Below are 16,895 nucleotides of genomic sequence, written 5' to 3' on the forward strand. Positions count from 1 at the left end.
GTACCTATGAAGGTGGGTTTGTGTTTTGAGACTTACCTATTCAGGGCATGCTGTGGGTATTGACAGCCTTTGCCAGTATCCATGAGGCCTGGACTGATAGGTGCACGCCACCCCTAGCAGGTGGTGCATCATGTCATGTTCAGCATGTCTTCCCAGGCTGAAACACATTGGCTTCCCTTTGACTAACTGCATTACTTCAGCCAATTATTGCAATTGATCATCCCATCGTCATATTGTGGCTTCATGCTTGGTGAGGGTGGATGTTAGTCAGGGTCCTCAAGTGTGCATATAGTACATGGTGTTACATTACTTAACACATGGTATTCATGCCTCAGGTGGTGCTGCAGGGCTGCTTCTGTCGGATGCACATATTACACTCCCTGTACATGTTTGTGAGCAGGTCATGTCATTTTAAGCATCCCTGTTATTATTTGAGTCAGTCAGAGAGGGGTATCATTCCCAGGGTTTCTACTGAGCCAGTGTATGTGCTATGCGTTGCCTCTATGCCAAGGCCATGGCATACTGGGCACGCCTCCTTCTGCCTACTGGGGCAGGCTCAGGTTGCTCCTCCTCTGAGTCACGCTCTGCCTGTGATGGCCTTGGCAATGGTGGGGGGCTGTTTGGCCCGGCCCTATGCTGGTCCTGCTGCAGCTGTTTTCGCAAGATCATATTATGTAGCATAGCACATACCATGACAATTTGGGTACATGTAGTTGGTGAGTACTGCAAGGCTCCACTAGATGTGTCCAGACACTGGAACCGTGACTTGAGCAGCCCAAACACATGCTCTATTACATTATGTGTTTGTGCATGTGTCTCATTATAGCGTTCCTGTTCAGGTGTGTGTGCATTTCTGATGGGTGTCATCAGCCACGGCTCCAGTGCATAACCTGCATCCCCCACTAGGTGTCCGTGTGAGATGTCCCCATTGGCAAATGTCTGGTACAGCTGCGTCAAATGCCAGATGTGGGAATCATGGTAGCACCCAGGGCAGCCAGCACACACATTCATTATTATGCCCTGGGCATCACACATGACCTGGCAGTTGATGGAGGGGAAGCCCTTGCGGTTAATGTAAGCCCTACCCCGCTCACCGGCTGGTGCTTTGATGCGTATGTGCGTGCAGTCTATTGCCCCCACTACCTCAGGGTATTCCGCTATTTGCTGGAAGAGATGCATATTGCTGGCCAATACCTCACGGGCATTGGGGAAATATACATGATCACCGACATGTGCTGACATGGCATCCAGGAACTGGTGCAGTACCCTGGAGGCTGATGCCTGTGATATTCCCATCATATCACCAGTTGGTCTCTGGAAGGTACCTGTTGCTAGTATTCTTAGGCCAACACATACCTTGGTTTCCACTGGGATGGGTTCCCCTCTATTGGTTCTGTGTGTGAGGCGTGGCCTGCACAGCTCGACAATTTGCTGCAGGAGGTCTCTGTCCACTCTATAGCGCTCTACTTTCTCCAGCTCATGTAACCCATGGTAGGTGACCCTGGGCCTGTACACTCTTCTCCGTCTCCTCACTGTGGGTTGTCTGGCACCATCTGCATTGTCACCACCCTCAGCAAGTCGCCTATGTCTCATTATGACAGCTATGGCAGCCCCTAGCATTTCTGCTCTGAGTTCAGCTTTTTCAGTTTTCACTTCTAATAGCTTACTCCTGTCTTGCAGTGTCTCTTGAGACATACATCCTGCACTGCTGTTTGCAGAGTTTTAAGTGCTCGGCTGAGCTACTATTCTGCCTGTGTAATTGCCTGCTGCTAATTGTTTTCACCTGCTAGCTCCAGCATTATTCCCTGCTAGCTTCCTACTAATTCTGTTGCTTCCTTTTTCCTTTATGTTTCCTTAGGGGGAGCAGTGTGCATACCAGCAGAAACACCCTCACTATGGCTTACACACGCACACACATGCTTACACGGTTCAGTATCTGCTTATTCGGGTTAAAACGTGCACCACCAGCGCAAACAGTGTTACAACTCTGCCAACAGGCTCCCACATGCTCAGTCTGCCCTACACTCGTGCACACTAGCGCAAACAGTCTTACAAATCTACCAACATGCTCCCACATGCTCAGTCTGCCTTACACATGCACACACTGTCCTACTCGCACCTCATGGCGTGCACATGTGCGCATGCACGCCCAGCAAGAAACTTTGGTGTAATTAACAGTGTACACCTTCCATTTCTTGACTTTCCCATGCTTATCTTGTGGCACTCCTCTTTCCATGATCTGTGTCTGTCATCTGTCATGTAACACTGACCTCCAATGAACTGCATTTCTTTCTAGCATTCCCCCCTGTGATGTCACCTATCTCCTACTCTATTCCTCCCCCTTATGTATCTCTTACACTACTCAGAATGTGCTCATTTGCTATGTGACTGTGGGATTCAGTATCCTAACCCTCATTTACATCAGATTGCCTACTAATGCTTAGTTACATGTCTTAGACTCAGCTTCTCCCCTTAGCAACCACTACATGGTGGCCATGTTGTTTTTGGTCTGCTGGTCCCTGCATTGTCATTCCATGTATTGCATAAAAGGTTTATAACCTTCATTTTATGTTTTATACAGTGCAGCCCGTTTGCGCGGGGCTGCGCTGCGTTTAAACATCGGCTTCCCCCCTTAGCAACCACTAAACGGTGGCCATGTTGTTTTTGGTCTGCTGGTCCCTGTATTGTAAATCCATGTATTGCATAAAACCCACATTTGTGGGTTTATAACCTTCATTTTTATGTGTTATACAGCGCAACCTGTTTGTGCGGGGCTGCGCTGCATTTAAACATCGGCGATCACCGAAAAAAAAATAATATTTTTCATATTTGCATCGGGGTACCTTGCCAGTGGCCACATAGTTGGCCATTGGCATGCTGCCTGACACATATGCACCCTTTATTTGGAGTTGACATGGCTCCATTGTGATTTTTGCAGAAACGTACTCAGTTGTCAACTGAGTACATTTATGCAGCTAAAACGGCTCTTACATGGGCTGCTTTCTGTTTCGTGGATCACTACTCTACCTCATTTGCATGCCTTTCGGCTGCAAGTGAGGTATTTAGTATATCCACGCCCAGTCCATGTAAGAGACGTTTTAGCTGGTCTCTTACATGGAGTTTCGGGCTGTTCCTGGATCGCGAGGCTTGCATGGAGACTTAAACGTCTCTTACACTCCGTGCAAGCCTTCGTGAATCCTGCCCACTGTCTTTCCTAGTATGCCATAACTAGGTTTGCATAGGCTCCACCACATGGTGTGCCCATGGCTATTCCTTTCTCTTGCAAGTAATACTTGTTCATAGGTTCATAGGTAGGTACTAGGCTATCAACCCAAGGGCCTAAGTAAGCCTAGCCAACAAAGTTTCCTGGCTTACGCCAACCCAAGAAAGTGAATTTCCTGTGCCCCTGTCGAGCAGAGCAACAGAAGTGATCCCCAGGGTGTATTTCCTTTTTCCCATCCACTCATCAAGATTTTTCTTGAAGAGTGTTAATGAGGAACTTTGCTTGACATGGATGGGTAGCTTGTTCCAGAGTATGGGAAGTCTCTGGGACAGGAATCTATCCCTTCAGCAAGTCTTGTTTATTGTGGTGACAAGGTTTAGGTCCCTAGAGCATGTAGCTCAGAGGGATTGGGATTTCTTAGGTGTAGCATGTCCAACAGCTCTGGGTTTGATATAGCTTTATATGTTAGGCAGAGATCACCTCGGAGTAGGCGATATACTACAGAGTAAAGCTGGAGTTTTTTGAGACGATCGGTGTAGGGCATCAGTTTGAGGCCAGTAATTCTCTTTGTGAGGTACTTCTGTGGCCTTTCCAGCTGTTGCAGATGTCTTGTGAGGTACATTCCAAAAGGGGCGTTGTACTCTATAATGGGTCTAATGAGTGTCAAGTAGAGGGGAACAATGACCTCTTTTTTCCTGGATCAGAACCCTTTTGTGATGAGGTGTGCTATGTAGAAGGATTTCCTGACTATTGTGGCAATGTGATTATCAAAGGAGAGACTGCTGTCCACCTGGGTCCCAAGGTCTCATATCACACATTCGGTGTTAAGAAGACTGCCGCCTATGTGATAGTTCATGGGTACAGAGTTTTTCCAAAGGGGATAACAATGCACTTTTTGGCATTGAGCTTGAGGCCATGGCTCTGACACCAGGCATCTGTCTCAGTGAGGCCCTGCTGTAGGATGTCCACATCATTTTGGGTACTTGACTATAGCTCCTAGTTTGCAGTCATGTGCAAACTTCATTAGCCTGAGGCCTTCTGTGTTAGCCTGTACTTCAGAGAAGTAGATACCAAACAGGAGAGGTCCCAGGACTGAACCCTGTGGTACTCCACTTGTCACTGGTTTGAAGTCAGATTTGGAGTCTGCAACTATTACAGTGTGGGTTCTGTCAGTGAGCCAGTTAGCAACCCATCTTGTGACATAAGGATTTATACCTAGTTTAGTGAGTTTAACTATAATTCCGGAAGGGGAGATGGTGTTGAAAGCCTTGGCGAGGATAAGACAGGCTGTGTGAACCACCTTACCCTCTTCTATGGCTTTGCTGACTGCCTCAAAGAAGTCGACCAGATTCAGGAGGCAAGATCTGCCTTTCACAAACCCGAACTGGTTGAGGTCCAGAGTTTGGAGGTTACCAATGTCTTTGTTTATGAATTCCATGATGATACATTCCATGGCCTTGCAGACGAGGCTCATCAGGCTAATAGGGCGATAGTTCCCAGGATCAGTGGTGGCTCCCCCATTGTGGAGTGGGATAACTGTTGCTGTGCACCATTCAGTGGGCACAAAGCCTGATGTGAGGCTATGATTGAACATGGTCCTTAGATGGGGAGCCAGTTTGTTCTGAAGATCGTGTAAAACACAGCCTGGGATGTTGTCCGGTCCCATGGATGCTATGTTTTTGGCTTTAGAGAGTGCTGCTTTTACCTGTAAAGTTGTGATTAAAGGGACTCTGCATTCTTCCTGTATAGATATGGGCCCTTTAGGGGGTGAGTGGGGGGTGGTAAAGTTAGCACTGAACCTATCTGCCAGGATGTTGGCAATATCAGTTGGGTCTGTAATGTTTGTGCCATTGTGCTATAACTCAGAGCAGATCTGGGTGCTGCCATTGAGATTCTTGACATAGCTATAGAATGCTTTGTGGTTGTCCTTAGAATCAGTGGCAATTTTGTTTTCATAGCTAGTGTTGGAGGATCTTATAAGGGATCTCAGCTTCTTGCTGAAGCTGACGAGGGAGCTCCTCCACTCATGGGATTTTACTCTCTTTTGCAACAATTTCTTCTTTCTGTTGTAGAGTTTGTTTATGGCAGAGGACCACCAGATTGGCTTCCTTTTTTTGGAGGATAGCGTCTTGGTTCTGTTTGGGATAGCATGATCCATGCAATTGTGTGAGTGCTTATAGAGTGCATTTGTGTAGGATTCAGCAGTTGTAACTGTATTGCCCATCTGCATGGGTGTCATGAAGTTCGCCACTTCTGTCTTAAGAAGCATGAAGTTGGCTTTGGAGAAATTTTTTACCGTGATTTCCTTAATGGTGAGTGGGGGCGGGATGCAGATATCTAGGGTGATTAGCTTATGGTCGGATCTGACCAATGAAGAGTTGACTTCAGGTGTGGAACACCGGTCACTCATGTTGGTAATGACTAGTTCTAGGTTATTGTTGCCCCTGGTGAGGGTGTGGATAAGTTGATCCAGGGCATTGGAATTTATGAATTCCCAAAAGCGCTGAGTGAAGGAGTTGGTACATGAGTAGTTTTCCCAGTTAATGGTGGGGTAGTTAAAATCATCCAATATTAGGGTGTTTGCTTGAACCCTAATATTTTCCAGTATATCAAGAAAAGAGGAGTGGGAATCCTGGGGCATGGTGGGGGTTCTGTAGCAAGCAACAATTTGAATTGCAGTTTTGCCCAGAGTTAGTTGCACTTGGATAACCTCGGATGCATTATGCTGAGCAACTAGCCTGGAGGTGTGGATATCCTTAATGAATATGGACACACCTCCGCCTTTGGAGTTCTGGTCCAGGTTAGATGGTCAAAACGTGTGGTATGAGTTATAGCCTGGTAATGCAGGGGTGCTGTCTGGAGCCTTGAACCAGGTCTCAGGCACTGCACAGACATTGATGTTCTCCATTTTAAGGAGTGCCTCGAGTGAGTGCATTTTGAGATTTAGACTTCTTGCATTGAGTAGCATTATCCCCAGTTTTTGCTTGCCTGTTCTTGTTATGGTAGTGAATTTGTCATTTGAACCTTGCCTAAAAAAGGCACTATAGGGGCAGCAAGAGCCTTTGCCAATATCCAGAATCCCAGGGGTGCCAGGTGCAGGCCATCTCTGGCAAAGCATCATGGTCTGTTGACCATGTCGTCCCAGGCAGACAGATACTAGATCCCCTTAGAATTATACCAGAAGCTTAGCCAATTGTTGAAGTCAATCATTTTGTCCTTCTACTGCAGTATAATTCTGGGCGATGGCAGAATGCTACTCAAGGTTAGGGTCATACCTGCCTGGGCTACAAGATCGGAGAGTTCTTTCATATCTCTTTTCATGTAGTCCAGGGAGGTACATCTCAGGTCATTCACACCAACATGGACAATCAGAGAGTCATATTTGTACTTGTTGTGGAGTGACCTGAGTGCGTGAGTTATGTGGCGGATCCTGGCACCCAACAGGCAGCTGATGGTGACCTTCTCCTTGTTTAGCCTGGTGAATGTGACATCAGTGTGCCTGACTATAGAGTCCCCTATGACTAGTGTGTTGGGTACATTGTTTTGCCTTTTGGGCTGTGGTTGAGTGGCACACTGAGTCTGTGGGCTATGTGTCATTTGGGTTGTGTTGATGGTGGGAGGTTGCTTGCATTTCTGCTTTGGAGCTCTCTGTTGCTTAAGCAGATTATTATTGAGAGCCTCCACAAATGTTTTTGTGTTTCTATGTGTGGATTTTGGTGGTGTAGGTTGAGTGGGACTATGTGATGAGTGTGGTGTTGTGCAAGTGTTTACCTTCTCCTCTTGACTATCAAGTTTGGTTTTGGTTGGAGAGAGCTTTAACTCCAGTTTGGCTAGATAAGTGCATCTCTCACAGGTTGTAGTGTTGGGTGGTAGGAGGAGAGGGTTGTCTGTGTACATGAGGCAATTGCTACATTGAGGCATTTTACATGAGGCAATTGCTACATTGCCCCAAGATGCCCAGATTCATTGTGGTTAAAAGAGACATAATTATTATTCAAAACCAGCTCTAACAGTTCTAAAATGAGGGTTGATGTACTATGTGACACCTTGTATTCTACAAGCATTTTCTTTACCCATTCTATCCCAGATTGTTGTGGGATAACTGTGTAAAGGTCACTTACATCTATGGTGATAAAAATGTCACTAACATGATAGGGTGTTTTATTTATCTGTTCTAAAAATCTCCACAAGTCTTTATATATATGAGTTTCTTTCACTGTTATTTTCTTTAACTCATAATCCAAGAATTGAGCACATGAAGAAGTAATAGAACCTCTTCCATCAACTAGACGTGTCATAGGGGGGTTTTGAATACTCATGTATTTTTGGAATCCCAGAAAATACTGGTATTCATGGGGTAATGATGTTTAAATAGTTGTACAGATCGATGTTGATTCTTCTTTCTAAAATATATTGGCTAACTGTGCATGAATCCTTCTATATGCCACATTTAATTTGTTTAGAGACACTTCACTATATGTGTCAGTTTCTAATCAAAGTTGTAACCTTTCATTGTAACTGTCTGTATCCATAATAACTACCCCACCCACCTTGTCTGGTTTCATTATTCTAATGTTGTTGCCTTGCAAGTGCTCCATAGCTGCTATTTCATTCTCTTTCAAATTAAAATTGTGAGACTTGTTCTTTTGTAGATTTTTTAAGTCATGTTCACATAATTTTTCATATATGACTAACTTCGGATGGAGGGGTGGGTTGTAAGTTGAACTAATACTCCATAAATTTCGATGAGAGTCATATACCTTACTATGGATTACAAGAGAAAAAATTAACTTTCTAAGGTATAACTTTAAATCTATTATTGTGCTGGTAAAATCAAAAGATCTAGCAGGTACAAAAGTCATCCCTTTTGCTAACAGATTAGCTGCATCAGTTTCTATATTTACTTTAGAGTAGTTGTATACCTTAAAATCTTTCTCATCATTTTCTGATAGTATAAACATTCAATGCATTTTCAACAAACAGAGACAGCCCAAAAGACATATCCCACATGCATGGGGCTTCATGGAAACAGTCATTACAACAATCAGTGTTAGTACAATTCATGTTCTCCAGTTCCTGGTCTTCTGAGCGTAAGCTAAGTCAAAGAATCTATGAGCATGAATATGCTATTAGGAAAAACAATCTGAATAATGCATTGGCCAAACATATTTCTGACAATGTGTGCCTGATTAAACCTTGACCATCTTCGTGTTGAGTCCACTAGTGTTTGTTTACTCATCTTGTGGCTTTGTGACTAGTGGACTCTGCTGAGTAGTTGGTGCTTATCCATAAACATATTTCTGACAATGTGAACCATAAATTTTCCTTTGTAGTGATTGATCAAGTCACTATTGATGAGAAGAAGCCTTGGTGTTTACAGTTGTTAATAAGTGAGCTAAAATGGCAAATCCGCTTTCAAGCAGATAGTTGGCCTGGCATCAATGATTGCACTTTTATCTCGGTCATATTGAACTAAAAGCATTTGAAAGAAAAAAGGTTTCAAAACAACAAAAATAAGGTTGTTTGACAACTGGCAACAATGTATAGTTTTATACACTAATTTATACATTCATACATTTATTTAAATACATATACATATATATCCTTGTGAATGTTAGTTGTATTAAATTTTTTTAATGTAGCGTTGATAGTTTTTGGTTTATATGAGGTAACAGTTTTATGTTCAGCTGTACATCATGATGACTAACATTGTTTTTAACCAATAGAAGCAAATGTTATGGTATTTAAGGTGAATGCATGTAGAATAGTTTCTCTGATGAAGTTTGAAACCTGTTCAAATGAAAGCGCTAAACGTTTCCTTGTTACTGGAATCATTAAGTACTTGGTGTTTTTATATTTCTCAACTTGTGGTTCCTTTTACTTCAACATTTGAACATTGTTCCAGAGGTGCTTGGACTTCAGCGTTGTGTGTATTTTTATTAGTTTGGTGATTTTTTTCTTCTTTCAGGTATGCTTGTCATATCTTCAGCTTGCAAATTTTCATGGAATGCTCAGATTTTACCTTAAATTCCTGTCTGTTCCTCCTCCTATTTATGGATTTTGTTAACTCATCTGAGTTTTAGATCAGTACATATTTACCTGCACTGTCCTGCACTCTGAGCAATGTATCTCTGATTAATTCTTGATCACTTTTGTTCATTTAAGCACCTATGGTCTAAAAAAAAAAAAGCAGAACAAAAGACTTTGTTGTTCAGGAGTCAGGAACTACCAAGTGCTGAGTCCTGTTCAAGTGTGTCTTATCTGCATGCTACTTTTGATAACTGCTTTCTCTGTTGTCATATCCCCTTTGCCTAACATTAGTGTGCTTCTAGTTTATTTCTGCTTCTGCTTGAGATAATGAGCATGCTTACACTGGTGTTGGCTGGGAAAGAAGACTTCTGTCTACTTAGACTTCAATGGAAAGTCTGAGGATCCAGTGGTCACTGTCTTTGAAATGGGCATGGGTACTGACTCCTCCCCTGCTTGGCTGCTCTTCCTTTGATGACCTATCCTTTGGAGACTCTAGAAATTTACTGTGGGTTGGCTTGTAGTCCACTTTCATTTCGCCAGGAATGTGTTTGTGACAGAAGAGTGTAGCACAGGGCCTGTCTGAGTTGGAGATTGTTGGAATAAGGCTCAGTATTGAGCATTTCCATTGGCCAGCTTGTTTGAAAATTGCTTAACTTGTTTTAAAAAAGGGTTTTCACAGTTTCTACATAAGCCTAGCATTTGCTCAGGTTTGCATCTGTTTTAACACAGCTCCACAGAGTTGACAGCCAGCTACTGCTCTATTATCTATATCTGAGCAATCTGAGTCATCCGTTTGCACATAACACACCTATGTGCAGCACCGCGCAGTAGAGATAACCATTGGCGGTTATAGACGCAAAAGCTAAAGTCGATTTATTTTCCTCTAGAAGCTGCCCGTGCTCCAGCTGAGTAGTCCCTTAAATTGTGCTTAGCTGCTTGGAGTGCACCTCAGCTGGTCTTTCTACAGCATTTGCCACTTTAACTGAAATCTCCTAATCCATAGTAGTCTTGTACCCCTTGATTGCCCCAATAGTATAGACCCAGTATTAAGCCTCCAATTAAACTGCATCCTTCCTCAGTAAAGTAAGCACATTTACACCTAGTATTATGGATGGTTAGCTCACTTCCATTTCTCCTGCCAGCCTAATTGACATGGTTATCCTGAGGCAGTGTAGCAATTGCCTCATGTACACTGACAACTCACTACTCCTAAAGCACTCAAGCTCAATTTGTGAGAGATGCATATACACTAAAAATTTGGAATCCTTACTCTCGTTCACAGAACAGTGACACTGAACAGGTTGTTAGCCCACATACTACACCTCCTGCACAAACCACACTCTCAACACATAAACCATCATAGGTTCATAGGTTGGTACTAGGCTATCAGCCCTAGGGCCTATACAAGCCTAGCCATAAAAATTCCCTGGCTATTTCTTCCCACACTATTTACTTCCCTAGACCCCTGTGTAGCAGGGCAACTGATGTGATCCCTGGGGTGAATTTCCTTTCTCCCATCCAATGGTCAAGGTTCCTTTTGAAGAGGCCCAAAGAGGTGCTCTGCTTGACATGTATGGGCAGTCTATTCCAGAGTCTGGGGAGTCTCTGGGTCAAGAACCTATCCCTCCAGCATGTTTTGTTTATTGTGATGACAATGCTTAGATCCCTGGAGTGTGTGTCTCTGAGGGATTGAGATTTCTTTAAATGTAGCATGTCCAACAGCTCTGGGTTTGACATGGCCTTGTATATTAAGCAGAGATCGCCTCTGAGTAGACGATATGTGACAGAGTATAGCTGGAGTTTTTTAAGGCGGTCAGCGTAGGGCATCTGCTTTAGGCCTGTGATTCTTTTAATGAGGTATTTCTGCAGCCTTTTCAGTTGTTGCAGATGTCTTGAGAGGTACATACCAAACGGGGCATTGTATTCTATAATGGGTCTAAAGAGGGATGAGTACACTGGGACAATGACCTCCTTCATCATGGATGAAAAGCCCTTAGTGATGAGGTGTGCCACTTAGAAGGATTTCCTGACTGTTGTGGTGATGTGGTTATCGAAGGTGAGACCACTGTCCACCTGTGTCCCTAACTCTGTTATCACACTTCCAGTATTTAGTGTATTGCCACAAATGTGGTAATTCCTGGGTACATGTTTTTTTCCCAAAGGGGATTGAGCCCATGGCTCCGGCACCAAGCATCTGTTTCTGTAAGGCCCTTTTGTAGAGTATCCACATCATCTGAGGATTCAATAATGGCTCCCAGTTTGCAGTCATCTGCGAACTTTGTTAGCCAGAGTCCCTTAGTGTTGGCCTGTACTTCAAAGAAGTAGACAGCAAATAAGAGCGGTCCCAGAATGAACCCTGAGGTACTCCACTTGTCACTTGTCTGGAGCTGGATTTGGAGTCAGCTACTTTTACAGTGTGGGTTCTGTCTGTAAGCCAGTTGGCAACCCATCGAGGGACATAGGGATTAATGTCCAGCTTAGTAAGTCTATCTATGATTCCAGAGTGGGGGATGGTGTCAAAGGCCTTAGCGAGGTCCAGATAGGCTGTGTGGACTGCCTTACCCTCGTCCATGGCTCTGGAGTCTGATTTGAAGAAGTCAATCAGGTTCAGGAGACAAGATCTTCCCTTCACGAACCCAAACTGGGTGGGGTCCAGTGTTTGAAGTTTGCCAATGTCTTTGTTTATAAGTTCCATGATAATACGTTCCATGGCCTTGCAGATAAGGCTTGTCAGACTGATGGGGCGGTAGTTCCCGGGATCCAAAGTGGATCCCCCCTTGTGGAGTGGGATAACTGTAGCTGTATGCCACTCAGTGGGCAAGAAGCCTGAGGTCAGGCTATGATTAAACATGACACTTAGGTGAGGTGCTCACTAAAAATTTATCTACACACCATAGACCTCTGAAACACAAACATGGTACACCTAATACAGTACCTGTAGCACTCAATACACATAAAACCACAAGCACAAGTGTCTCACGAAACAAACCCCTTAGGCAAAGCGCATCGAAACCAAACATTTTGGTCATAGGTGACTCTATAGTGAAACACACAGAAGTCCAAGCTGCATAAGGACAAGGTTATGGCCAGCTGTCTGTCAGGTGCCAGACTCTACCAGATCACACACACATGCACTCAAGTCTCTCCACAACAAGTACCATTATGACTCTGCCATAGTTCATAGTGGTGTGAATGACCTGACAAGTACCTCACTGGACTATATGAAGAGAGATATGACTGAGCTCTCTGAATATGTGTCTCAGACAGGTATGTCCCTAGCCTTGAGCAGCATACTGCCTTCCTAAGATGATACCACAATATAAACAAAAAATGATTGACTTCAACAATTGGCTTAGTTTCTGGTGACATTTTAAGGTGGTCCAGTACCTGTTAGCCTGAGATGACATGGTATATAGACCATGCTGTTTTGGTAGAGATAGTCTTCATCTGTCACCTCTGGGATTTTGGTTACTGGCTAAGGCTCTTGCCTCCCCTATAGTGCCTTTTTTAGGCAATGTCACAACAATAAAATTCCTGGCATAAAAATATCTTAAAAAAGCAACCTGAAGGTTATGGTGTTAATGCTAGGAGTCTAAACCTAAAACTGCATTCACTGGAAGAAGCCCTCACCTTAGAAGATGCTGACATGTCTGCAGTCACAGAGACTTGGTTTAAGGCCATTGAAAGCACCATGGCCATACCGAGTTATAATGCCTTCCACACATTCAGACCACAAACCTAAAGCATGAGAACTAAAGGAGATTGAGCATCAATATTCATCAAAGATAAATACACCTCTAGATTGGTTAAACAAAGCAATTCCCTTGAACTACTCCAGGTCCAATTGACTGTAAGTAAGACCCCTATCTGAGTTATTGCCAGTTATAGGACCCCCTCCAAGAACCAGGATACCCACACTGCATACTTGGATCTACTTGAATTGCTCAAGATACAAACAAACACCCTGGATTTAGGTGACTTTAACTACCTATCCATAGATTGGGTAAATTATATGTGTACTAACGCATTTGCCCAAAGGTTCTTGGACTTCATTAACTCCAGTGCCCTGGACTAGTTGGTTGACACCCCTACAAGGGGCTCAAACATTCTGGATCTGGTGCTCACTAACATGGATGATCGTTGCACCACCTCATGTGTGTGGCCCTCCCTAGTGAGATCTGATCATAAATCAGTCTCATTAGACGTAGCAGTAACATCGGACCGTCATTAGCAGCAACTAGACTAAAAAACTTTACTAAAGTCAATTACCACTTTATACATGACGGCATTAATAGTTTCATAGCCCCTGCCCTCACTGATGGAATGGACACCTATACTGGGATTTCACCAATATCTTGTATAAGCATCTATACAAATGTATTGACTCAGCTGTACCTGATAGGATCAAAACAAGATTTATAGGAAAGAACAAGCATGCCTGGTGGACATCTGCAATTAACAGGATATACAATAAGAGAAAGAAATTGCTGTCCAAGAGCAGGAAGGAACAGTCTCTGAACTGGAAGCATTTCCTCCTCTGCTTAAAGAAGTAAATAAGACACCTCATAGGGCATTCTAAAGCTAACTATGAATCCAAATTAGCCTCTTTCACTTCAGATAACCATAAGGCCTTCTTTAGCTACATCAGAAACCATAAAGGAAAAACCCAGATCTGCACATAACTGGTTGTTAATGGCACCACATATACTGAAAATACAAAACTAGTCAACCTGCTATCTGACAGGTTCAGTGAAAATGTCTCCCCCGTCCCCGGCACATATCCCCCAAAATATCGCTATCACCTGCCCTCCACCCAGTATCTCCAAGGAGGAAGTCATAAATGCTCTCTCCAAAGCCAGAAACACAGCCTCTATGGGACCTGATAACGTCCCAGGCAGCATTATAAACGGATTAAAACAGGAACTAACTGCACCATTGGGTACTCTTTTTAACCACAGTCTAAGCACTGGTTTTATACCTGCTGAATGGAAAACAGCAACTGTCATCCTGATATAAATAGGAGGCACCTCTATAGACCCAGGGAACTATATACACATAAGCCTGACCAGCCTAATCTGCAAGGCTATTGAAAAAATAATCATGGATCTTATCAGCAAAGATATAGGAGATCTCCAGATGCTCAGCCCGACTCAGTTTGGCTTCATTAAAGGGAGATCATGTTTCTTGAACTTGGTGGACTTCTTTGAGACAGTCACCAAAGACCTGGATGAAGTAAAATCCATGCATGTGGTCTACCTGGACCTGGCCACTGCCTTTGACACTATTCCCCACTCAGGCATCGATAACCTCATCCAGCTTGAGATCAACCCATATGTTGTCAGGTGGGTTGCAAACTGACTCACTGATAGAACACACACAGTCAAATAGGTTACTCTACCTCCACTAGCAGATCTGTAACCAGTGGTGTTCCACAGGGATCTGTGCTGGGACCACTACTGTTTGGAATCTACTTCTTGGATGTACATGCTAAAACAAAAGGCCGATGGCTGACAAAGTTTGATGATGATTGCAAACTGGGTGCAGTCATTGACTCCTAAAACAATGTCAACATCTTAAAAGAGGGACTTACACAGACAAACAACTGGTGCCAAAGTCATGGGCTAAAACTTAATGCAAAAAATGCATTATGATCCCCTTCAGCAAGGGCAATGTCCCTGCAAATTACTGCATGAATAACAACACCCTTACCACACAATCAGTGTTTGGGGTAATAAAGGCTTTCTACGATGTCCACCTCATAAGTAAGGGCATTGCATCCAGAACAAAAGAAGTTATAACCCCCCTGTATTCCTCACTCATCAGGCCAATAATAGAGTACAATGCTACTTTTGGTATGTGCCTTACCACGCACCTGCAATAACTGGAAAGACCTAAGTGGTTTCTTGTAAAGAAAATTCAGAGTCTTCAGCATATGTCATACATTGACAGACTGAAATCACTCACTATACTCTGTCTTACAGACTACTCAGAGGTGACCTCTGCCTTGTATAGGTTCATAGGTTCATAGGTAGTTACTAGGCTATCAGCCCAAGGGCCTACGTAAGCCTAGCCAACAAGGTTCTGTGGCTTATGCCACCCAAGAAAGTTATTTTCCTGTGCCACTGTTGAGCAGAGACACAGAATTGATCCCCGGGGTGTATTTCCTATTTCCCATCCACTCGAGATTTTTCTTGAAGAGTGCTAATGAAGAACTTTGCTTGACATAGATGGGTAGCCTGTTCCAGAGTATGGGAAGTCTCTGGGACAGGAATCTATCACTCCAGCATGTCCTGTTTATTGTGGTGACAAGGTTAGGTCCCTAGATCATGTAGCTCAGAGGGAATGGGATTTCTTTAGGTGTAGCATATTCAACAGCTCTGGGTTTGACATAGCTTTATATGTTAGGCAGAGATCACCTCGGAGTAGGCGATATGGAGTAAAGCTGGAGTTTTTTGAGGCGGTCAGTGTAGGCCATTTGTTTGAGGCCAGTAATCCTCTTTGTGAGATACTTCTGTGGCCTTTACAGCTGCTGCAGATGTCTTGTGAGGTACATTCCAAAAGGGGCATTGTACTCTATAATGGGTCTAATGAGTGCCAATAGGGGAACAATGACCTCTTTTTTCCTGGATGAGAACTCTTTTATGATGAGGTGTGCCATGTAGAAGAACTTCCTGACTACTGTGGCGTTGTGACTATCAAAGGAGAGACTACTGTCCACCTGGGTCCCAAGGTCTCTTATCACACATTCGGTGTTAAGTAGATTGCTGTCTATGTGGTAGTTCATGGGTACAGAGTTTTTACCAAAGGGGATGACACTGCACTTTTTGGCATTGAGCTTGAGGGCATGGCTCTGACACCAGGCATCTGTCTCAGCGAGGCCCTTCTGTAGGATGTCCACATCATTTAGGGACTTGACTATGGCTCCCAGTTTGCAATCATCTGCAAACTTCATTAGCCAGAGGCCTTCTGTGTTAGCCTGTACTTCAGAGAAGTAGATACCAAACAGGACAGGTCCCAGGACAGAACCCTGTGTTACTCCACTTGTCACTGCTTTGAGGTCAGATTTGGAGTCTGCAACTTTTACAGTGTGGGTTCTGTCAGTGAGCCAGTTGGCAACCCACCTTGTGATGTAGGGATTTATACCTAGTTTAGTGAGTTTAGCTATAATTCTAGAATGAGGGATGATGTCGAAAGCCTTGGTGAGGTCAAGATAGGATGTGTGAACCACCTTATCCTCATCTACGGCTTTGGTGACTGCCTCAGAGAAGTCAATCAGGTTCAGGAGGCATGATCTGCCTTTCACAAACCCGAACTGGGTGGGCTCCAGAGTTTGGAGGTTACCAATGTCTTTGTTTTTGAGTTCCATGATGATATGTTCCATGGCCATGCAGACCAGGCTCGTCAGGCTAATAGGTCGATAGTTCCCAGGATCAGTGGTGGCTCCCCCTTTGTGTAGTGGGATAACTGTTTCTGTGCACCATTCAGTGGGCACAAAGCCTGATGCAACGCTACTATTGAACATGGTGCTTAAGTGGGGAGCCAGTTCGTTCTGAAGTTCATGTAAAACGCAGCCTGGGATGTTGTCTGGTCACATGGATGCTGTGTTTTTGGCTTTAGAGAGTGTAGCTTTTACCTGCGTAGT

This window comes from Protopterus annectens, chromosome 4.part0, assembly GCF_019279795.1.
Source record: "Protopterus annectens isolate FY-2018-M chromosome 4.part0, PAN1.0, whole genome shotgun sequence".
Lineage (NCBI taxonomy): Eukaryota > Metazoa > Chordata > Ceratodontiformes > Protopteridae > Protopterus > Protopterus annectens.